The 16,962-nt window shown below is 43.8% G+C and overlaps 1 long non-coding RNA gene across 10 annotated transcripts in view; it reads right to left on the reverse strand.

Moving 5' to 3' along the window:
- LOC143683893 (uncharacterized) overlaps positions 1–7,884 on the reverse strand; it is a 110,470-nt gene extending 102,586 nt beyond the window's left edge. For 5 of the 10 annotated variants that reach the window (XR_013175706.1, XR_013175698.1, XR_013175705.1 and 2 more), the window contains exon 1: positions 258–7,798. This is a non-coding gene — a long non-coding RNA (uncharacterized LOC143683893). The other 5 variants (XR_013175700.1, XR_013175699.1, XR_013175704.1 and 2 more) reach the window with 5 other exon arrangements.
- Between the last annotated feature and the right edge of the window lie 9,078 nt (positions 7,885–16,962).

Genomic DNA, 16,962 nt, shown 5'->3' on the forward strand with positions numbered 1-16,962 from the left:
CCTGATTCCTAGCTAGTTATTCGAATAGGTGACCTAGCTACCCATCTAATCAAAAGTAGACAAGATACTACCTGACGATCCTTTTCTGTCCTTATGAACTGCAAAATTAAATGAATCTGAATTCAAATAGGAAACTGGGGGACGTGTAAAAAGAAATGACTAGGGCAGTGCCATCGTGACTCAGCAGGCAGAGTTCTTATCTGCCATGCCGGAGACCCGGGTTTGATTAAAAAAAAAAAGAAAAAGAAATGACTAACCTGATAGCCCTGTGGTTTCTATATAAAAAGGGCTCAGGGACGGTAGCTGGCCAGGTGGGCTGCAGCTGGGTTTGCACGAAACATCAGCTGTCGTATCCAAGAAGCTTGTCATGCTCAAGCTGCACGGAACATCCCATGTCTGACGCTCGGTGTCTTTTTCCCCCACTGTATATCTCCATCTGGGTCTTATTCCAGGTCCTAGAACACTGCTTCGCACAAGACACAGATGTTAAATAGTGAGTAATAACGTGATTTGTTTCCGGCAATCATGTCCAGTTCTACCTGCAGTTTAGGAAAACAGACTTTTTAACTTAAACTTACCAACAGGCTTTTCCTAGCCCCAGAAAGGGACCTGGGAAACGGGAGCCTATGAGGATTGATGATCCCAAGCTCTTCTCTGGAAGTTACGTTCTAACCCTAGGTTAGTTCAGGGGCAGCTGACAAATTACAAGCTTGAGAGTACTTGATCAACCTTCTCCCAAAGTACACCACTGCCAGTTTTCTCGTATTTTAAAACCAACACATAAGACCCTGCCAAATGTCAGCTGGGATTCTAATTTTGTCCCTGGACTCTGTGGCACCCTTCCTCCAGCCAGCCAAGATGATGGTTTTCTCCCTGGGAAGGGAGCCACCAACTGGCCCAAGCAAGGGCAGGAGAAGGCAAGGAAATAGAGACAGGACGACTGGGCGCCAGGAAGGTCTGACCAGGGAGAATGCTAACAAGCAGGAGCCCCAACCTCATGCTGAGATCTGGGCTCCAAGGACTGTATTAAATTACAGAAGCCAAGGGTCTCAGTGCTTTATAGTAGGGTTCTTTCCATCCTTTCAGGAGAGTAGAGTGGTTTCCTTAATAGTGCTTTCCGTTGGGAAGAGGCACCCACGAGTTGAACAGCAAGCCTTCTTTCATTTCATATGTCCAATTCGAGCCATCCCTCCTACATAGGTTTATTACTCTAAAACTGGGTCCATTTTTATAGAGAGTGGGAAAGAGGCCAGACCTAAATCTGCTTTTACAGTAGTAAATTTGAATGTTAATGGACTAAACTCACTATTTAAAACATACAGACTGGGCGGGCCACGGTGGCTCACCAGGCAAGAATGCTTGCCTGCCATGCCAGAGGACCCGGGTTCACTTCCCGGTGCCTGCCCATGTGAAAAAAAAAAAAATACAGACTGACAGTACAGATTAAATAATATGATCTGTCTCTATGATTGTGGTAGTTAGATTCAGTTGTCCACTTGGCCAGGTGAAGGCACCTAGTTCTGTTGCTGTGGACATGAGCCAATGGTACGTGAACCTCATCTGTTGCTGATTGTATCTGCAGTGAGCTAGGAGGCGTGCCTGCTGTAATGAATGATGTTTGATTTCATTGGCTGGTACTTAAATGAGAGAGTTCAACATAGCACAGCCCAAGCAGCTCAGCATACCTCATCTCAGCACTTGCAGCTCAGTCCAGGCCTTTGGAGATGCAGAAATAAATCACCCCGGGGAAAGTTGTTAGAACCCAGAGGCCCAGAGAGAAGGCCAGCAGAGACCATTCTGTGCCTCCCTATGTAAGAAAGACCCTCAGTGGAAAGTTAGCTGCCTTTCCTCTGAAGAACTAACAAAATAAATCCCCTTTTATTAAAAGCCAACCCATCTCTGGTGTGTTGCATCCTGGCAGCTAGCAAACTAGAACAATGATGCTCACAAGAGATTTATTTTACTAAGGATACAAACAGATTGAAAGTGAAAGCATGGAAATAGATGTGTTATGTAAGCTGTAACCTAAAGAAAGCACAAGGAGCTATAGTAATATTAGAAAAAATAGATTTTAAATATTACAATACCATAAGAGATAAGAATTTCATGTTAATTGGGAAAAAAAACCTATATCTTTATATTTTCTTGAAACCAAAAACTTAAACATTCAGTTACATAGGTCATAACTACAACAAAGTTCATGCTTCTAACAACTCTCTACTTGCTATTTTGAGAATGTACAGCTTTGATAGCTAATCAGATGGTATTTATATTCATGTATAATATTAAGAATTCAAGAAACACAGACATCTGTATCTGTAGATTTTTATCTTGTTCACCTTAATTTTTTTTGTATGCTGTATGGCGGGATCCACTTCATTATTTTTTTCCGTGTGAATATCCTGTTATTGCAGCACCATTTGTTGAAATTTTGTTTTTGCTTTTTGTTTGGGGAAGTGCATGGACTGGGAATCGAACCTGGGTCTCCTGCAGAGCAGGCAAGAATTCTACCACTGAACTAACCTACCCTTGCACCCCTGCTCACCTTAATTTTAAATTGGTTTATGAAACTTACTGTACAAACACAGGTTTTACCATGATATTTTACTTAAAATGCCAAAAAGTAAACTGTACCATTCAGTGGCAATAATAATAATAATAATAAATACAGAAAGATGGTTAAAAAAAAAAAGACTAGGTCCAGACAGAATTTTGCCCTAGCTACCAAATCCTGAATTGGTGAGTGAAGTGGCCCCATGGCTTGCTGAGTCTTTGAACCCGACAAACTCAAAAAACAATCTCATGCAATTTTGGGACCTTTCATACTTAAGTGCACCCATGGTTTTCTAAAGAGAGCCGATGCGAATCCACTTCCATGAGGTCACTCAGCACCCTCCACGGTGGGCAAAGGCTCACCTGGCCAGCCTGTAAGGTGGGCAGCTACCGGCCTTACCTCATAAGTAAGAGAAGTCAAAGGACTGGTCCAGTTTCCATTTCCAGTAAAGGAAATACTCACCAGCCCACCAACAGGCAAAACATAACAGCTTACCCGATTCCTTAAAGAACGAAACACCAATGTCGGTTATGCTGGTTTGAAAGAATGTATGTCCCCTAGAAAAGCCATGTTTTAATCTAAATCCCATTTCATAAAGGCAGAATAATCCCTATTCAATACTGTATGTTTGAAACTCTAATCAGATCATCTCCCTGGAGATGTGATTTAATCAAGAGTGGTTGTTAAACTGGATTAGGTGACGATATGTCTCCACTCATTTGGGTGGATCTTGATTAGTTTCTGGAGTCCTATAAGAGGGAACATTTTGGAGAAAAGGAGATTTGGAGAGCACAGAATGCTGCAGCACCATGAAGCAGAGAGTCCATCAGCCAGCACCTTGGAGATGAAGAAGGAAAACACCTCCCAGGGAGCTTCATGAAATAGGAAGCCAGGAGAGAAAGCTAGCAAAATGAGGCCGTGTTCATCATGTGCTCTTCCAGCTGAGAGAAACCCTGGATGTCATTGGCCTTCTTGCATCAAGGTATCTTTCCCTAGACATCTTTAATGGGGCATTTCTATATACTTGCTTTAACTGGGACATTTTCTCAGCCTTAGAACTGTAAATAGCAACTTAAATTAAATTCTTCTTTTTAAAAGCCATTCTGCTTCTGGTATATTGTATTCTGGCAGCTAGCAAACTAGAACATCGTTGATTTTAGGAGAAGGCTAAGCTACGGCACCAATGCCAGATCTGTACTGGGCTGGGGCACAGTGCCCCCACCCCCACCCCAGTGCGCTCAACAACCCCAGATGCACTCGGCACTGGCAAGGGACTGCTCAGGCTCCTTAGCGGTGCTGTCCCCTCACAGGTAAAGATTTCTAACAGGCCCCCTCTCCTTAACGGGAAGCGAGGACTCAAATTACCTGGGAAGCTGGCTCAACCCTGCTGCACCTGGGACCAAATGCCAGTGCCCCATTCACCTGGCAGAGCCAGATTTCATCTGCCGCATGTGGGTACCTGCAGAAGTTTTTTTTTTTTTTCCAAATGTGGTGATGTTTATATATATATATAAACACAAAAAGTGCATTTGAATCATTTTTCAGTAAACACGCCGATGGTATTAGGTACATCCCCAGTGCTGTGCTGCCATCATACCCCAAACAGATGCTGTGTTTACTAAGCAGAACCTCCCTGGCCCCCCTGCCCAGCTCTGATACCCTCTCATCTACCCTCTGCTCCTACGGATTTGCCCATTCTGGTTGCTTCATGTAAGTAGAGTCATACAGTATCTGAACATCACGACCAGCTTCCACCAGGCAGGGCTCACCACATCCTGGAATGGCCCAGCAGTTCATTCCTTTCCATTTCTGAAAAAGATCCCACTGTCTGGATGGACCACTTTTTTTTTTTTTCTTCTGTCCGTCTGTCGATGGACTCTTGGGCAGGGGAACTTTCAAAGCTCCAGGCAATTCTTCCGTGCAGTCTGGTTTGAGGATCACATGGGACCAGTGACCTTCTTTCCCCTGTAATCTCTAAGGCCCTCAGCTCTGTTTAGAGCATCACCTTACTCATACAGCAAACAATGAGTATCTCCAGGAAACAAGTTATCTATATTATCTCAGTTTGTTGAGCTGAGCTACAAAGTAGCAGCTGCTTTTTGACGTAGCTGAAAGAGTAAATAACTCAGGGCTGAATAGGAATAGCATCTCCATGCTAATAAACTGCTCAGCCATTCATTCCTCCTGTGAATTAAAGTGTCATAGGTTCTCATTCCTTTAGTCCCCCCCACACACTTAGACATCACAAACGGTGGCAACCTTCCTCAGGTATGTAAACATAAAAAACGTTCAAAAAGGAAGTATAATACAAGAAAACCATTTCTGTTGAACCAGTCCTTCTCTCCAAACTAGGGTGATGAATAAATAACACCAAATATGTAGGCAAGAGCTTAAATAGAAGCGGAAAGAATCTTTTATTACAGTGCATTAGGTGTAAAAGTGTTCTTTCTGCTCTGTCTTCCTGAGAAGCTGATCATAGGATAAAAACTCTCCTATACTGATTTCTAGTTCCCTCTATTCAATTTAAAACCATTGTTTTTCCTCTAGGGAAGATCTAGCCTGAGGATTTTCCAAACACCAAAAATCCAAATTAAAAACAGAAAAAAAATAATATCACAAAAGGAAAGGTCGGTTTCAGTGACAGAACTGATATTCTAGAAGTCACCAGTCTACATTCCCCTCCTCCTAACACCAGGCAACTGGAGAACTTATTTCCACTTACTATTTTTTTTAAGGGATTTTTGGTTTGGGGGATTGAACACATTGGCAGAGGGGAGACAGGGAGCAAGTGAGACAAGGAGAGTCTAGACATACTAGGTTTATAGTCAGTAGCTCCCAGGGAGCAGCTCGAGGACTGATGTGAGTCATGCACCCCAGAAATTATCCCGTTCATAAGGCCAATTCTTCTTTGGGTGTGGACTCACTGTGGGAGGGATCTTTCCATTAGGTTGCTGCAGTCGAGGCATGCCCCTGCTGAGTCTTACTTCTCCTGCTGGAGTCTTTTATAAGAGAGAAAATTCGGAGAAGCCGAGAGAGGAGGACAGACAGAAAACGGAATCCACAGAGACAGAGAGGTACCATTGAGGCCAGGAGCTGGAGGCAACGAAAGTTGGGAGGGAAGGGAGAGCCCAGCAGTGTGGCCAGGGGCCTGAGAAGCCGGGCTGCAGGGAGACAGCATCGCCTGTTGATGCCTTGATTTGGACATTGTCACGGCCTTGAAGCTGTAAATTTTGAGCTAACAAATCCCCATTGTAAAAGCCCACCCATTTCTGGTATATTCCATTTCAGCAACTTCAGCAAACCGACAACCTACATTAATTACAACAGATCAATCACTGATCATGAAAATATTGTGAAATTGACTTAATTCCTTCCTAGATCCGAGGGCCTAGGGTGTACCAGACAGTGGGAACATAATGGCTAGCAAGAGCTCACAGAATAGGAGGGAAATAAACTGCAAGACCAGCACGGCATAAAAGGGCTCCCATAAGGGGTGCCCTCCCAGAACCTCAGGGCACAAAGGGCTCCGAATGCTGACAAGCCAGGGAAGTTTCCCAAGTGAAATACCAGGAGGCCACAAGGGAATCAGATGGATCATGAGAGGGGCAAGGGGAAGAATGTTCTGGAAAGGCAGCAGCCATGACTCCTGGAGGGTCCTCAGACCAGAAGGGGACACAGGGCACTCGGTGGCCAACATTTCATCCTGCAGCTGCTCACGGAAGGGCTGTGTGTCCTTTGGGAAGGTCACTAGCCTGTGCGGGAGGGGGCAGATGGAGGAGGACAGCAGAGGATGTGCACAGAACACAGCCGGTTAGGGCAACTGAAGCAGGAAGAGGCAGCAGGCAAGGGGAGAGAGTAGCCCTGGGTCCAGCACCGATTTCTCCACATCAATCTGCTGGCAGGCATTTTGGGAGATAAATGAGGGGTGCAGGCACAGCCCCAACCTTCCAATTCAATGCTAGAGACCACAAGCCACAGAGTTTCACTCATGTGTTGTGTACACCACAGGCACATTTTCCCAATGGCTAAAACGCATCTCTTCAAGACATTAGGAAGGTTGGTGGAAATTGAATATGTTGTATCACTTCCCTGCCTTCTGAAACGCAACAAACTGCAACAGTGGATAAAGGCATGGGCTTTGAAATCAAGAGATCTGGGTTCGAACCCAAGCTCTGGCACTTACTGAATTACTTAACCTGCCTGTCCGTCTGCTCGGTTATCGTGAAGATTAAATTGGATGAAAACTATAAGAGACACGGCTCAATAAATGTTAACTATATCATTATTTAATCATCAGCAACAGCAAATGCTTAATCCAAGAATGGAGCTGTAGCCACGTGCTCAGAAGATTTCCAGGGAACCCCAGCTGTTCCACCAACCACACAGCTCCCGCAAGATGCTCCAAACATGGAACTTCCAATCTGCAGAATGAGGTGGTTTGACTGGCCACGGCCAAATTCCCAAGGCCCTTTCCATTTGTCTAGAGAGTTAGAAATACTCTGGGCTGTGGAGACTGCACTTCTGAATCCACCAAGTTCCTTCCTGCAAAACTCTGCAGTCAGAAAGCCTGGAGTCTGAGTTCCACTCTTACCTCCCCTACCTCGGTTTCCTTATCTAGAAAACAGAACTAATTCTACTTACCTCGAGAGACTGAATGATTTCACTTAGGATACAGCTATAGCTGTTACTCTTCTAGGCCTGTCTCACCTGTAAAGTGTAATTCGCCCTTCGCAGGTGTGACACCTGTGGGCGGGATGGCACGGGTGAAGCGCCTGGCACAGCACCTGATTGAACCCAAGAAGCCCCTGGCTTTTCACCCCAAAGCAAAGATGTATGGGGGGGCGGTCAGGTAACACTCTCGAGGGGCTGCCCTTGCATGGCGAGGCCCTTCCTGAAGCGCCCCTGAGGGACACTGGTCCACGGTCTTGGGTCACCCCACCCCTGCGCAACCACCTAGAGAGGCGGGTGGGGGGTTGCAGGGCGCTAGACAGGTTCTCAGGGTTGGACACAGGCGGGCTTTAGGGCCTCGGGGAGCACGTGCCTCGCTGAACCTCGTTTGGGGGCCAAAGGCCCCGAGGCGCTCAGTTGACTCCGGGATCCCCACCTCTGCGCTCGGCTGCCCTCGGGGGCTTGAGGGGCTGGGGGCACCCCGGAACCGAGCTGCGACCCCGGACCCCGACCCTCCCTGCGCAGGCCCCGGGAACCCCCCCACCGTAGGAGCCGCCCTGCCCGGTCCCGATCCCGCCCCAGCGCCCAGGTCGACCTCACCAAGCGGTGTCCCAAGCGGGTCTGCGCGGGGACGGGGGCGCGCACGCGCTGTGGTGGCCGCGTTCTGCGCGGGATCCCTCCGCCCACCGCCGAGTCGAAGGGGCCGCGCAAAGTAGTCCGCGCCGCGCACGCAGCTGTAGTCCTGGGGGAATTCGGCTTTAGCGAGTCTACATCGCCCTCAGCACCTGCCTAGGGCAGGGGTGCGTGGGGGCGGCGGGGTGCCCAGGGCAGGGTTACGTTGGGGTGGGCTGGAGTGGAGTGGGATGGAGGGGATGGGCCAGTCCGGGGCCGTCCTCGCTGGGTGCCCAGAATAGGGGTGGGTAGGGTGCCCAGGACAGGGTGCGCGGGGAGGTGCCGGGAGCAGGTGCGCGTGCGGGAAGGTTCCGAAGCGGGAAGGTGCTGAAGCAGGGGCGCGCGGCGAGGTGCCCGGAGCAGGGGCGTGGGCGGGGAGAGGTGCCCGGACCAGGGGCGCGCGACGGGAGGGGGTTGGACCCGGAGCTGCCCTCAGCAAGTTCCCTAGGTGAGGCGGTTGCAGAACAGGTAAACCGAGTCACGGGTTGCCTGTGCCTGTAGCCCTCCATGTCAAGTCTAGAGGAGCGGTGCCGGTTGCACCTCATGCTCTGGACAGTTGGGTTCCGAACCCCTTTTCTCCTTCCGGCTTATGTGTTCCAGGCAACATGGGACAGAAATCCTAGAATGAACTGGGACTCAGCACCAAGGGATTGAGAAAACTTTCTCCACCAAAAGGGCGAAGAGTGAAATGAGACAAAATAAAGTGTCAGTGGCTGAGAGATTCCAAACAGAGTGGAGAGGTTATCCTCCTCTATATAATGCGTAAGAATAACCATTCTTACGCATTATATAGATACCGTCTTTTTAGTTAAGGTGTAACAGAGAGGCTGGAGGGGACTGCCTGAAAATGTAGAGCTGTGTTCCAGTAGCCATGTTTCCTTCTTTTTTTTTTTTCATCACGTAGTTGTATATTCATCATCATGATCATTTCTTAGAACATTTGTATCAATTCAGAAAAAGAAATAAAAAGAAAACAGAAAAAAAATCATATATACCATGCCCCTTACCCCTCCCTTTCATTGATCACTAGCATTTCAAACTACTAAATTTATTTTAACATTTGTTCCCTCTAAATAATCCCCTATGGATTATTATTTTATTAATTAAAAAAATTAACTAACACAACATTTAGAAATCATTCCATTCTACATATGCAATCAGTAATTCTTAATATCATCACATAGATGTATGATCATCATTTCTTAGTACATTTGCATCGATTTAGGAAAAGAACTAGCAAAACAACAGAAAAAGATATAGAATGATAATATAGAGAAAAAAATAAAAATAATAAAAATAAAAAATATATAAAAAAGGAAAAAGAAAAAAAACAAAAAACACAAACAAAAAAACTATAGCTCAGATGCAGCTTCATTCAATGTTTTAACATGATTACTTTACAATTAGGTATTATTGTGCTGTCCATTTTTGAGTTTTTGTATCTAGTCCTGTTGCACAGTCTGTATCCCTTCAGCTTCAATTACCCATTGTCTTACCCTGTTTTTAACTTCTGCTGAACTCTGTTACCAATGACATATTTCAAGTTTATTCTCGAATGTCCGTTCACATCAGTGGGACCATACAGTATTTGTCCTTTAGTTTTTGGCTGGATTCACTCAGCATAATATTCTCTAGGTCCATCCATGTTATTACATGGTTCATAAGTTTATCTTGTCTTAAAGCTGCATAATATTCCATCGTATGTATATACCACAGTTTGTTTAGCCACTCTTCTGTTGATGGAGATTTCGGCTGTTTCCATCTCTTTGCAATTGTAAATAATGCTGCTATAAACATTGGTGTGCAAATGTCCGTTTGTGTCTTTGCCCTTAAGTCCTTTGAGTAGATACCTAGCAATGGTATTGCTGGGTCATATGGCAATTCTATATTCAGCTTTTTGAGGAACCGCCAAACTGCCTTCCACAGTGGTTGCACCCTTTGACATTCCCACCAACAGTGGATAAGTGTGCCTCTTTCTCCGCATCCTCTCCAGCACTTGTCATTTTCTGTTTTGTTGATAATGGCCATTCTGGTGGGTGTGAGATGATATCTCATTGTGGTTTTGATTTGCATTTCTCTAATGGCCAGGGACATTGAGCATCTCTTCATGTGCCTCTTGGCCATCCGTATTTCTTCTTCTGGTAGGTGTCTGTTCAAGTCTTTTTCCCATTTTGTAATTGGGTTGGCTGTCTTTTTGTTGTTGAGTTGAACAATCTCTTTATATATTCTGGATACTAGACCTTTATCTGATAAGTCGTTTCCAAATATTGTCTCCCATTGTGTAGGCTGTCTTTCTACTTTCTTGATGAAGTTCTTTGATGCACAAAAGTGTTTAATTTTGAGGAGCTCCCATTTCTTTCTTTCTTTCTTCAGTGCTCTTGCTTTAGGTTTAAGGTCCATAAAACCGCCTCCAGTTGTAAGATTCGTAAGATATCTCCCTACATTTTCCTCTAACTGTTTTATGGTCTTAGACCTAATGTTTAGATCTTTTATCCATTTTGAGTTAATTTTTGTATAAGGTGTGAGATACGGGTCTTCTTTCATCCTTTTACTTATGGATATCCAGTTCTCTAGGCACCATTTATTGAAGAGACTGTTCTGTTCCAGGTGAGTTGGCTTGACTGCCTTATCAAAGATCAAATGTCCATAGATGAGAGGGTCTATATCTGAGCCCTCTATTCGATTCCATTGGTCGATATATCTGTCTTTATGCCAATACCATGCTGTTTTGACCACTGTGACTTCATAATATGCCTTAAAGTCCGGCATCGCTAGACCTCCAGCTTTGTTTTTTTTCCTCAAGACGTTTTTAGCAATTCGGGGCAACCTGCCCTTCCAGATAAATTTGCTTATTGGTTTTTCCCACTTTGATTTTTTTTTGAAGAGTTTGAGGAGAGTTGGTACTAATTCTTTCTGGAATGTTTGGTAGAATTCACATGTGAAGCCGTCTGGTCCTGGACTTTTCTTTTTAGGAAGTTTTTGAATGACTAATTCAATTTCTTTACTTGTGATTGGTTTGTTGAGGTCATCTATTTCTTCTTGAGTCAAAGTTGGTTGTTCATGCCTTTCCAGGAACCCGTCCATTTCATCTAAATTGTTGTATTTATTAGCGTAAAGTTGTTCATAGTATCCTGTTATTACCTCCTTTATTTCTGTGAGGTCAGTAGTTATGTCTCCTCTTCCATTTCTGATCTTATTTATTTGCATCCTCTCTCTTCTTCTTTTTGTCAATCTTGCTAAGGGCCCATCAATCTTATTGATTTTCTCATAGAACCAACTTCTGGTCTTATTGATTTTCTCTATTGTTTTCATGTTTTCAATTTCATTTATTTCTGCTCTAATCTTTGTTATTTCTTTCCTTTTGCTTGCTTTGGGGTTAGTTTGCTGTTCTTTCTCCAGTTCTTCCAAGTGGACAGTTAATTCCTGAATTTTTGCCTTTTCTTCTTTTCTGATATAGGCATTTAGGGCAATAAATTTCCCTCTTAGCACTGCCTTTGCTGCGTCCCATAGGTTTTGATATGTTGTATTTTCGTTTTCATTTGCCTTGAGATATTTACTAATTTCTCTTGCAATTTCTTCCTTGACCCACTCGTTGTTTAAGAGTGTGTTGTTGAGCCTCCACGTATTTGTGGATTTTCTGGCACTCCGCCTATTATTGATTTCCAACTTCATTCCTTTATGATTCGAGAAAGTGTTGTGTATGATTTCAATCTTTTTAAATTTGTTAAGACTTGCTTTGTGACCCAGCATATGGTCTATCTTTGAGAATGATCCATGAGCACTTGAGAAAAAGGTGTATCCTGCTGTTGTGGGATGTAATGTCCTATAAATGTCTGTTAAGTCTAGCTCATTTATTGTAATATTCAAATTCTCTATTTCTTTATTGATTCTCTGTCTAGATGTTCTGTCCATTGATGAGAGTGGTGAATTGAAGTCTCCAACTATTATGGTATATGTGTCTATTTCCCGTTTCAGTGTTTGCAGTGTATTCCTCACGTATTTTGGGGCATTCTGGTTCAGTGCATAAATATTTATGATTGTTATGTCTTCTTGTTTAATTGTTCCTTTTATTAGTAGATAGTGTCCTTCTTTGTCTCTTTTAAGTGTTTTACATTTGAAGTCTAATTTGTTGGATATTAGTATAGCCACTCCTGCTCTTTTCTGGTTGTTATTTGCATGAAATATCTTTTCCCAACCTTTCACTTTCAACCTATGTTTATCTTTGGGTCTAAGATGTGTTTCCTGTAGACAGCATATAGAAGGATCCTGTTTTTTAATCCATTCTGCCAGTCTATGTCTTTTGATTGGGGAATTCAGTCCATTAACATTTAGTGTTATTACTGTTTGGATAATATTTTCCTCTACCATTTTGCCTTTTGTATTATATATATCATATCTGATTTTCCTTCTTTCTACACTCTTCTCCATACCTCTCTCTTCTGTCTTTTCATATCTGACTCTAGTGCTCCCTTTAGTATTTCTTGCAGAGCTGGTCTCTTGGTCACAAATTCTCTCAGTGACTTTTTGTCTGAGAATGTTTTAATTTCTCCCTCATTTTTGAAGGACAATTTTGCTGGATATAGAAGTCTTGATTGGCAGTTTTTCTCTTTTAGTAATTTAAATATATCATCCCACTGTCTTCTAGCTTCCATGGTTTCTGCTGAGAAATCTACACATAGTCTTATTGGGTTTCCCTTGTATGTGATGGATTGTTTTCCTCTTGCTGCTTTCAAGATCCTCTCTTTCTCTTTGACCTCTGACATTCTCACTAGTAAGTGTCTTGGAGAATGCCTATTTGGGTCTATTCTCTTTGGGGTGCGCTGCACTTCTTGGATCTGTAATTTTAGGTCTTTCATAAGAGTTGGGAAATTTTCAGTGATAATTTCTTCCATTAGTTTTTCTCCTCCTTTTCCCTTCTCTTCTCCTTCTGGGACACCCACAACACGTATATTTGCGCACTTCATATTATCATTCAGTTCCCTGATCCCCTGCTCAAATTTTTCCATTCTTTTCCCTATAGTTTCTGTTTCTTTTTGGAATTCAGATGTTCCATCCTCCAGTTCACTAATTCTAGCCTCTGTCTCTTTAAATCTACCATTGTAGGTATCCATTGTTTTTTCCATCTTTTCTACTTTGTCCTTCAATCCCATAAGTTCTGTGATTTGTTTCTTCAGACTTTCTATTTCTTCTTTTTGTTCCGCCCATGTCTTCTTCATGTCCTCCCTCAATTTATTGATTTGGTTTTTGAAGAGGTTTTCCATTTCTGTTCGTATATTCATAATTAGTTGTCTCATCTCCTGTATCTCATTTGAACTATTGGTCTGTTCCTTTGACTGGGCCATATCTTCAATTTTCCTGGCGTGATCTGTTATTTTTTGCTGGCGTCTGGGCATTTAATCAGATTTCCCTGGGTATGGGACCCAGCAGGTTGAAAGATTTTCCTGTGAAATCTCTGGGTTCTGTTTTTCTTATCCTGCCCAGTATGTGGCGCTTGTCTGTCTGTGGGTCCCACCAGTAAAAGATGCTGTGGCTCCTTTAACTTTGGAAGGCTCTCGCTGTGGGGGAGGGTTACCAGCCGAAGTGGCTTGGGGGAGTGCCGATCCAAATCTCCCAGCCGGCCTGGGAAGGAGGGAGGGAGGGGCGCCGGCCGCCGCGGCTTGGGGGAGTGCTGATTCAAATCTCCCAGCCGGCCTGGGAATCCACACGTGGGGGGGGGGGGGGTGCTGGCCTCCGCGGCTTGGGGGAGTGCTGATTCAAAGTTCCCAGCCGGACCGGGAAGCCACGTGTGTGTAAGGGACCCTGGTCACCGGCCTCTGCGGCTTGGGGGACCTCCGATCCAAATCTCCCAGCCAGCCCGGGAGGCCGCGCGTTGGGGGGGGCACCGGCCGCTGCGGCTTGAGGGGATCACCTGTCCAAGTCTCCCAGCCGGCCCGGGAAGGAGGGAGGGAGGGGCTCCGGCTGCCAGCCGCCACAGCCTTGCGAAGCGCGCGCCCCTCGGGGATCTCACTGCAGCGGATTCTCCCAGCCGGTTCAGCCATTCCAGAATGGGGTACGCTATCTTTTTGGTCTCTGTCGTGGCTCCGGGAGCTGTTCTGTACTGTTTCTGTTTCTTTAGTAGCTGTTCTGGAGGAGGAACTAAGACCCGCGCATCTTACTAAGCCGCCATCTTCTCTGGAAGTCTCCCCTATGGATTATTTTTAATCCATGTGTTTTATTTGTCTGTTGACACGGTAGATAAAAGAAGCATCAGACACAAGGTTTTCACAATCACACAGTCACATTGTGAAAACTGTATCATTATACAATCATCATCAAGAAACATGAGAGAGGATTCTTGCTCTCAAATTTCCCAGTGTTGTCAAGCATACACATGGCCCTAAGTACCCTTTACCCTTCATATTATATAAATCACCCTGCAGTACCAGTATCCTTCCCTAAACCACCGTCGCCAGGGCATTTTCCAGTTAAAGACTAAAAATGTATACCCTAAAAGAAAGAGTGTTTAGAAAATCGTGGTTAGTGAAAGGCCATAATTGGTGATGGGACCTGGAAGTGAAGAAAGGATCAGGAGGTGTGTGACAGGAAGCCAGGGATAACCAGAAGCTGCCCCCCAGAATGTTAGGCTTTGGGAAGAAAGCATCACCTGATGACATCCTTATTCGGACTTTATCCCAGCCTCAAACTGTGAGCAAATAAATGATCATGGTTTAAGTTGACCCATTTCATGGCATTTTCTTGAACAGCCTAGGAAACCAAAACAGATTTTGGTACTAGGAAAATTGGGTGCTGCTATCACAAATATAAAAAATAGAGAAACAGCTCTGAAACTTGGTAATGGGTAGAGGCTGGAAGAATTGTGAGCCAATATAAAAGGCTTAGATTACTTTGAAGAAAGTGTTCATAGAAATATGGATACTAAAAGTACTTCTGGTGAGATTTTAGGCAAAGTGGTGATTGTGGTATTGGATACTGAAGGAAAGGTATCCTTGTTTTAAAGGGAAGAGAACTCAGAGAAATTGAGTTCTGATGTCAGATGGAAGGCAGAACTTAAGAGTGATGAATCTGTATATTTAGCTGGGGAGATTTCCAAGGTAAGTGTGAAAAGTGAAGCCTGCTTTCTCCTGGTTGCTTATAATAAAATGTGAGAGGAAAGAAGAACTGAATTCCTGGGCACAAAGACACCAGCAATTGATGGTGTGGTAAATTCTGAGGTTCCTGAAAGTGGATCCTCAGATGATATGGCCCCATGTAAGGATCTAACTGGATTTGGATCTAATCAGCCATTTTCAGTGTAAGTCCAGGTTGGAGATGTGGTTTTCCAAGAAGGATTTGTGGAAAGTTATTTTTTCTGATGGTTTTGACTCCTGTGTACTACTTGCAAAGCCGACAGGTTTTTGGCAAGGTTTGTATGAACAGAACCACTGCCACGTTGGTGTACAAGGGACAAAGTGACAGAAAAATAACTTCAAGGACAGAATCATGGAACCTGAGGTCTGGACTGAAGACAGCAGGCCCACCCATGTGAAAAGGGTGAGTTTGCCCTGGTGCCTGGAGAGGGTGGAGCCTATGCCTTGGCATTCATTGGGAACCTGGCCAACGTCTTGGTTTGGAGAGGATGAATCCTTCATCCCAGTGTTTGGAGAAAGCATGGGCACCAGGCAAGTGCTTGGAAGGGTGGGGCTGCCATGCCAACAGACCTGGACAGAAACCATCATTCCACAAATGACTTTCAGACCTTGAAATTGAGTGAGTACAGCACTTGCCCATCACAGTTTTAGTGTGCTCTCTCGTGTTCCTATGTTGATGCCACTGCCTCTCATGGCATTTGTTTTTAGCAGCTTGGAAACTAAAACACTAGGATTAGAGACTGGGAATCTGTGCTATTAGTAAGCATGTTGAGTGATTGTAATGTGAGACATGGCTTGGGAATCATTTGTTGTAGGATAGTGATTTTATAGGTATTTATCACTCATTGTTAGAATAAAAAAGCAAAAATGTATCACCATGTTTTTTAATAAATTGTATATATACACATACATATATATATATTAGAAAAAGGACACAATTGCTATAACTCAGGTCCTTGCCTATTGTCTCCACTTGTAATGATATTGTGTTCTGACTTGGAAGAGGTTTTTTGAATTCTTGCCATGGGGGTTGGGCACCAAGTAATCCTGAGAAACAAAAACCACCTTTCAACGCTTTGTGCTGATTTCTGCTCTGTACTGTAGGAATGATGAGCTCCTACAACTCAATAAGACCAACAACCAAATAGAAAATTGCCCCCCCCCAAAAAAGAGCAAATAATATATTAAAAAGAAATGCAACTGGGCAAGCAATGGTGGCTCAGTGGCAGAGTTCTTGCCTGCCATGCCAGAGACCCAGGTTCAATTCCTGGTGCCTGCCCATGTTAAAAAAAAGAAATACAACTGACACTTAAACATGAAAAGAGTCCAATTTCTCTCATAAGAAAAAGGGAAATTGAAACTACACTGATTTTTCTATATAAAATATATATTTAGCCCATCAGATTCGTAAAAGTAAAACATTTTGCTATCGCTGTATTGGCAAGGATGTGAAGAAGGCAATTTGGTGATTTAATCTAGTAATTCCACTTAGAGGCTCTATCGTACAGCTATTCTTGCTGGCTTTTACCCCACAAACACAATCCCAAGGAAAATAGACAACTCATGGTAAAAAAAAAAAAAGACTCGAGGAAATGAGGCACCACAAGCAAGAACCAGGAGAAATAAGAGTGAATAGATATAGAGCGACAGGATTGAGATAATGAAATGATCAGAAGCAGATTTTATTTTATTTTTTTATTAAAAAATATTTGTATTGACAAATCTTCACATACATACAGTCCATGCCCGGTGAACAATCAATAGTTCACAATATCATCACATAGTCACAGAGTTGTGTATTCATTGCCATGATCATTTTTACAATGTTTGCATCACTCCAGAAAAAGAAATAAAAAGAAAAAAGGAAAAACTCATACATCGTATATTCTTTACCCCTCCCTCTCATTGACCATTAGTAGTTCAATCCACCCAGTTTATTTT

The sequence above is a fragment of the Tamandua tetradactyla genome, chromosome 5 (genome assembly GCF_023851605.1).
Source record: "Tamandua tetradactyla isolate mTamTet1 chromosome 5, mTamTet1.pri, whole genome shotgun sequence".
NCBI classification, from domain to species: Eukaryota; Metazoa; Chordata; class Mammalia; order Pilosa; family Myrmecophagidae; genus Tamandua; species Tamandua tetradactyla.